An 8,124-nucleotide genomic window follows, 5' to 3' on the forward strand; every position below is an offset into this window, starting at 1 on the left:
AAGTGAAAAGGGATAAGATAAAGCTCTCACTCACTGGTCATTACCCTGGAGCTGGAGCCAAGGAATGGCTAGGAGGTTTTTCTCTATGGTGCCTTTGCAGCTATTTGTTGTGGGTATTTGGCCAGCAGGTAGCTTATAATATCCCTTAGGAACTAACACTTGGTGCAGAAGGAGGGGAGGTCAAGAACTTACACAGCTGGAGAATATTGAAGGAAAAGACCAGATGTAGCTGTGTGGGAAACAAGCTTCAAAGGGAGGGTGGGATGCAGCCAAGGTTTTGCTGGTATCAGCTTGTACAGCCTGGAGAAAGTCAATTGTTAAGTATTCATTGTGAGCATTTATATCTTGGAAACCAATTAATACTACAAAACAGGAGTTGATTTATTATTTTGTTGATTGTCTAGACCAGTGGTTCCCAAACTTTTTTGGCCTACCGCCCCCTTTCCAGAAAAAATATTACTTAGCCCACTGGAAATTAATTTTTTAAAAATTTTAATAGCAATTAATAGGAAAGATAAATGCACCTGTGGCCATCACCGCCTTCCTGAATCTCTGCAGCACCCACCAGGGGGTGGTAGTGCCCACTTTGGGAATCACTGGACTAGACTTTAAAAAGCAATGGAGTGGGGGAGCTAGGTGGCTCAATAGACTGAGAGCCAGGCCCAGAAATAGGGGTCCTGGGTTCAAATTTGACCTCAGATATCACCTAGCTGTGTGACCCTGGGCAAGTCACTTAACCCCCCCATTGCCTACCCCTTACCACTCATATGTCTTAGAACCAATACACAGTATTGATTCTAAGATGGAAGGTAAGAGTTTAAAAAAAAAATGATAGAGAACATGTTAATGCAGATTAAACTTTTTTCTTCCCTGTAATATTTTATTGTACTTTTCCCCAATTACATGTAGAAATAATTTTTAACATTTTTGACATTTTGCAATCCAAATTCTCTCCCTCCCCATGTCCATACCTCCTCCCTGAGATGGCAAGCAATCAAATAAAGGTTATACACGAATGAAGATTAAACTTATATGGGTGTTGTGGATTTTCAGACAGCCAAGTTTTTATCATTTACCAAAACACACTCCTGAATCCAACCCATCTTTCTACTCTGGAGTGGTTTATTACCTACTCTATAGGGTCAGGCTACAGCAGCCTTGAAGTGAAACTACCATTGTCTAGGGATCCTGGCCCCTGCTTTGGAAACACTGATCTAAATGACCTCTGAAATCTCTTTCAGTTTTGAATTTCTTCCTTTTTTTTTTTTATTTAAACCCTTACCTTCCGTCTCGGAGTCAATACTGTGCATTGGCTCCAAGGCAGAAGAGTGGTAAGGGTAGGCAATGGGGGTCAAGTGACTTGCCCAGGGTCACACAGCTGGGAAGTGAACTTAGGACCTCCCGTCTCTAGGCCTGGCTCTCAATCCACTGAACCACCCAACTGCCCCCAGTCAGCTTTGAATTCCTATGACCATTTCCAACCCTGTCTTTTTAGGCTTTCCTTTGACATGAATTCCTGCCACAGAACCATAGTCATGTTCAGCCTCCATTTCAGCCTGATTTTAGGGTCTCTTCCATTTCAATATTAATTCTAAGTATTCCTTAGCACATCTTTTCAGCCTCTCAAACCAACCTTTCCCTCTCTATAGGACTCTCCAGCAGCTTCCTCCTCTGTTACCAATCAGCTAAGATGGCCTTGCCTTCTTATATCAAGCTTCTAACCTAACCTCAAAACCTTAATAGACCTTCACTCCCAGGCCCAACGACCCCAAGAGTTGTTACTCCTCCTCCTGAGCTTTATCACATGCTGGGGACAACCATTTGCCCCAGTCTGCCAAGCAGCTCCATTCCATGTTTTAAAATGTCTTTCAATTCCCTCTATTCCATGAAGCTGTTGCTTAACTGACCACAGGAAGTAGCCATTTCCCATTGTCTTCCTCCCTCTCCCTATTCTCCCAGAACACAGAACTCAAGTGAAAACTCTAGACTCTCCAGCAAGATTCTACAATTGTTCCTCCTCCCCATCTAGAATCAAAGAACTCCAGGGCTGGAAGAGGCCTGAAAGGATTACCTGGTACTGGGGTTTTTAATTTTTTTTTGTCATGTACCCTTCTCAGTATGACATCCTTACATGTATAAAATAAAATGCACAAGATTATTAAGGAAACCAAATATACTGAAATATCCACAGTTTCTACGACAGTTGCTCTTCTAATTGCTGTTCTGAATACCCCCAGAGACAGAGAGCTCACTAACTCTCAAGGCAACCTGTTATATTGTTGGAGACCTCCAAATAGAAGATATTCTTCCCTATATATTTTTTTCAAACCCTTAACTTCTGTGTATTGGCTCCAAGGCAGAGGAGCGGTAAGGGCTAGGCAATGGGGGTCAAGTGACTTGCCCAGGGTCACAACACTAGGCAGTATCTAAGGCAAGATTTGAACCCAGGACCTCCCTAAAATTAGCTTCAATCTCCTGAGCTATCCTTGATGGCATGGTTTTTGAATTTATATTCCTATCCTAGTTGCCCTTTTCTCAGCATGTTACAGTTTGCCAATGTACTGCCAAAGCATTATTTCAGCTTCAATAATATGTATTGAACATCATATACTGGGCAAATCATTTAATTTATGACATAGCCACCTATCATGCATATGTGATATTAGTTTAATTCAGTTCGGCATTTAAGTGGTGGGGAGGGCAGGAGTCAGGGGAAGAAAAAGATATATACACAAGTAACAAAATGTCACCTTAATACTTTTATTCTGTTGTATAGCCATTAAAGTTTGTCATACAAGCTGCAAACTTGTCACCAATTAGTTCACTTGACAAGAAATTATTAAGTCACTAGGCCAGACCCTAAGAATACAAGTACAAAATATGAAATTCTCTGCTTTGAAAGACCTTTCATGGTCATAGTGGGAGATATAACAGAGTTAAATAAAATACAAAAGAGATACAAAGTAATTTCTTGTGGGAGGGTAGGCACAAGCAACAGGAAAACCTACCTGTAAAAGGTAGTAGAGGAATAGCTAGGATGTCAGGCCCGGAGTTGGGAGGACCTGGGTTCAAATTTGACTTCATATACTTCCTAGCCGTGTGACCTTGGGCAAGTCAGTTAACCCCCATTGCCTAATCTTTACCACTCGTCTTCCTTGGACCAATACAGAGTCTTGATTCCAAGACTGAAGGTAAGGGTTGGGGGGGGGGGGGGGAGGGAGAAGAAATATCAGAGGCATACTGGAAAGAGACTAGCTTTGGAGTTAGGAGACTTGGATTTGAATCCTGGCTTGAAGACTTATAAGCATATGACCATGGGCAAGTTCATCTCATTTATCTCCACTGCAGAAAGAAATAACAATGCCTGACATTAGCCACTACAGAGTTTGCTGAATTTTGAGGAAAGTGCTTATAAACTTATAAACTCCAAGCAGAAATTTCTCTTTTCCTCATTTCTAATTATCTATCCATACAGATTTGTCTTTATAGTACCATAACACACCCACACCTGAAACTATCTACTTCAATATGCTTTTGGAAAATTGCACTTGATGTTTATTACTTCCAGAAAGTCCCTCCGGAGTTCCCTTAAGAGTAGCCTGAGGGCAGACTGGAAAGATAACTTGATGCAGTGGAAAGAACACTAGACTGTAAATCAGATGGCCGGCTTCTAATCTTGGCTCTGTCACTTCCCTGACGCATGGCCTTGATCAAGTCACTAGTTCTTTCACTTTCCTTATCTGTAAAATGGAGAGGTTGGACTAGATGGTCTCTGTGGTCCCTTCCAGCTTAGGCATTCTATCCTCATATTCTTTCAATGTGCAATAAACATTTATGAAGAGTCTTCTGTGTACAAAGCACTGTGCTCCTTTGGTCCAAAGGAGATACAAAGTTTAGATGAGACATGTTTCTTTGCCCCCATGAACTTCATGTAGTATTAGATAATAAGTACTTTAAAGTATAAAGTGCTCTGTGAAATCAAAAAAGAAAAAGGTTCATCCCACTCCTGATCCCCGTGGAGGAATCAAAGTTTCATGGAGGAGTTGGCATTTGATCTGGGAAATTCAGCATCAAGGAGTTGGGCAAGGGTTAAGGACCAAATAAGCAAACATAGATAGGGAGCAAAGTCTGACCAAGGGAGGAAAATATGGAGACATGGGAGGGGACAGATAATAGTTCAGTTACCCTAGAATAAAGAGGATGTGAAGAGGATTAGGATGACATTAAGCTGGCACCATTCTTGAAGTCCACGCAGAGAAGTCTGTACTTTCTCTAAAGAAGGTGAATTAGGCAGCGGTGTTGAAGAGCAGATTTGTAGAGGAAGGCAGAAAATGGAGGCCCAAAGGCTGAACTCCCTGTCTTCTGCCCTGCTCAGCCATTCCCACTCATAGTGTCTAGGTTTGAATCCTAAAGTCTCAAAATGAAACTTTAGCTCTAAGCACATCATTTGTGCTCTGACATGAAGAAACAGTGACATCAGCTAATAATAAATATGACATCTACAGTGGGACTGGGAACAGACGTAGCCTGAGGACCAATATCCTGTGAGTGGGCATGAGGGGGGTATTGCATGACTGGCCTGAAGACTTGTCAACAACACTAACTTACCCAGAAGAGATTACAAAACTATGACAGCAAATGTGCAAGCAAGCCCCCGATAAACCAACTTATCACGAAAGTTGTTTACCATGAAGCACTGTGGTGATCAGCAGGGTAGCCTTTCCCTTCAAAAGAGCACATAGAAGCATGAAATCTAACCTGCTCATTTCCTAAATAACAAGAATGAGATCAAGAAAGGGGAAGTGACCTAAAGTCAAAGAGAAAAGGGCAGAGATATGACTAAAACCCAGTTTACCTGTGCTCTCCAAGCAATGTCTTATTGGTCTCTTTCCCCCTCCAGGTCCCCTGCCCAACCCCACCTGTAAATTTTGCCTTCAGGTTAGTATGTTTTTCCCACTCACACTGAGGTGTCAATTACAAATAATATCTCACTTTGCTATAACATTTTTTTTAACCCATACCTTCTGTCATAGAATCAATATAGTGTACTGGTTCTAAGGCAAAAGAGCAGTAAGGGCTAGGCAACTAGGGTTAAGTGACTTGCTCAGGGTCACACAGCTAGGCAGTATCTGAGGTCACATTTGAACCCAGGACCTGCCATCTCTAGGCCTGGCTCTCAATCTACTACTGAGCTACCCACCTGCCCCACTTCCCATAACATTTTTTTGTTTTTTAAACCCTTGTACTTCGGTGTATTGTCTCATAGATGGAAGATTGGTAAGGGTGGGCAATGGGGGTCAAGTGACTTGCCCAGGGTCATACAGCTGGGAAGTGGCTGAGGCCGGGCTTGAACCTAGGACCTCCCGTCTCTAGGCCTGACTCTCACTCCACTGAGCTACCCAGCTGCCCCCCTTCCTATAACATTTTAAGAAAAGCACTTTTATTTTTCACAGCTCTGCAAAGCAATCAGTACCAATATTGTTATCCCCATTTTAGTGATAAAATTAAAACCCAGAGACTTGTTCAAGGTAACAAAAGTAATAGGAGGAGACTAGGATTAGGATTTGGATCTTCTATGACTCCAAATCCAATATTTCATTTAATCTCTCCCACTTTTGCTAATTTAACACAAGGGTTCTTAACCTTTTTGGGACCATTTTGCTACTCTGGTGAAACCTATGAACTTCATCTCAGAATGATTTTTTTTTTAATGTACAAACTAAATTATTTAAGATTATCAAGGAAACCAGATAGATGTAAATTCATTTAGAAAACAAAATGTTTTTAAATTCATGGTCCCCAGTGCTCTTTCTTCTCTCCTGCCAACAACTCAAACTCATCCAGTCCAGACCAACATCTTACCCTCCACCCCTCAAACTGTCCTTCTTCCCAACTTCCTTATTCCTTCTGTACCACCACCTAGTAACCCACACTTGAAATCTCTAAGTCCGCCATCTTTGACTTTTCCCTAACTTTTACCCTATCACACAGACAATTGACAAGTCCTTTCAATTTAATTTCTACAATGCCTATGGCATCTAACTTTCTAAGTCAGGTCCTCATTACCTTTCACCTTCACAACTGTGATGTTCCTAAATGGCCTCTTGCCCTTCCAATCCATCCTTCAAATAGCAATGGCTCCCTACTGCCTAGAGCAAAGTTCTCAATTTAGAATCCATGGATTAAAAAAAAAGATTCAATAACCATATTTTAATATGATTGGTCTTTATACTCATCTGCATTTTATTGTATGCATTTACTGTTTCCATAATCCCTCATTAAATAGGATTTTTATTGCAAAAATAAAAATAAAGTTCATGGCCCCTAGATAAAGAACCTCTGATAAGAAACCATTATTTGGAGGCAGCCAGGTAGCACAATGAAAAGGCCTCGGCCTGGAGTCAGAGGACTGGGTTCAAATCTACTCTCAGACACTGCCTAGCTGTATGGCCTTGGGCAGTTCACTTAATTCCAATTGCTTAGCCCCTACCACCTTGGAACCCTTAGTCTAAGACAGAAGATAAGAGTTGGTTTGTTTTTTAATCATTGTTTTTCTCTGTAGGAATTTGTATACTAATGAAGAATCAAAATCTGAAACCAAAAGATTTACTATTTAATGTTAGAATGGAAAGCAATAGGCTGAAATCATCCTGATTCAATCTATGGGACAGGTAGGTCTTGTTGTTCCAGTTCTAGAGACCCTGGCCCTCGGTCATTGCCCCTACCAAGTTCTCTTTTCATCAGATTCAGTTTCCTCATTTTGCAGATGGGAAAACTAAGAGGTTAAGGGCTTGCACAAACAGTATGTTACAGAGCCCTGAGTGAACCTCCATATTGTCCAGGCTCTTTGCATTGACCACAATGTAAAAAGCATCTATGGCTCAGCTTCCTGATCCTCTTACTCTCTGAAGCCAGACTCTGATCCGTTTCACTTGCCCTCCCTAGATTCAGTTTCCTCATTTGCAAAATCAGAACGTGGGATTACACGATCTTTAAGGTTCCTTCCAGCAATAAACTGAAGATTGGCAAAAGCTTTCTACCCTACTTCTGCAGATAGAAGGGTAGCAGGAGGGAGGGGGCAGGAGATGAGCCCGGGCATGACGTCAAAAGAGGAGTGGCTTGAAGCGTCCCAATTTGGCCCCTCCCGCCAACCCTCCGCTCTGGGTAAAGGGACCCAGGTGTGACGTCACACGCTTCACGTGAGATCGTAATGGATCCCTCCGCACCCAGGAGAAAGTAGTCCCAAAAGCCTGAGGAATCTCCACTACCCCAGAAAACGGAGACAGATATAGACTCATATCCTTCTAGGATCTCTGAGACGCCCTGCGATCTTGGGTGCCAGATCCAGGCCAGTTCCCGACCTCGCCCTTCCGCAGTGGCGTGGAAGTAGATCCGGCTTGTTGAAAAGACGATGGGTCCTTCCGCGGCGGGGGGAGGAGGATGGCGGCCGAGTCGATGCCGGAGCGGGAGAGGAACCCGGGGGAGAAAACAGCGGGTAAGTACAGGTCAGGGGCAAGCCTCCCCACATTCTCTGTAGAGCAGCGATTATGGGCTTCCGCGGTGACTGGCGACGAGGTCCTGGGCCGGCGGGGCTGCCCGGACAGGGCCCCGGGGTCCCCCGATCTTTTAGTCGCTCTCGCACTTGCCTGAACGGAAACCCAGTGCCTCCACAAGATGGCGCCGGGCCCAGAGCTCAGGCAGCGCTTGGGACAGCCCTCCGCCGCCAAGGCCCCGGGATCGCCGCAGTCAACCCCCTCCACTGGGGGAAAAAGGGGGAGGGGGGGACAGAGTGGAGAACGAACCACACTGACCCAGGGGGCCAATGGGCTGTACCACTGATCCTGGGACTGGGGGACCTCTGGGGGGCATGGACCATACCATTGACCAAGGGCACCAGCTTGTTCCCCCGACTGGGGCGGGAGTGAGGAACAGTGTGGCTAAGTGGCCAGAGCCACTGTTCCCTATGTGTGGGATGGTACCCCTAAAATTGAGAGCCCAGAAGTCCTGGGTCCCGTTGCCCCGGGAACTTTCCTCCCCAGGCCCGCAAACGCCCCACCCTAGCTGGTGCCTCAGTTTCCCCTGTGGGGTAGGATTTTGGGCTGGGGTGAATGAGGCAGCCTCTGG

Source organism: Gracilinanus agilis, chromosome 2 (assembly GCF_016433145.1).
Source record: "Gracilinanus agilis isolate LMUSP501 chromosome 2, AgileGrace, whole genome shotgun sequence".
NCBI lineage: Eukaryota > Metazoa > Chordata > Mammalia > Didelphimorphia > Didelphidae > Gracilinanus > Gracilinanus agilis.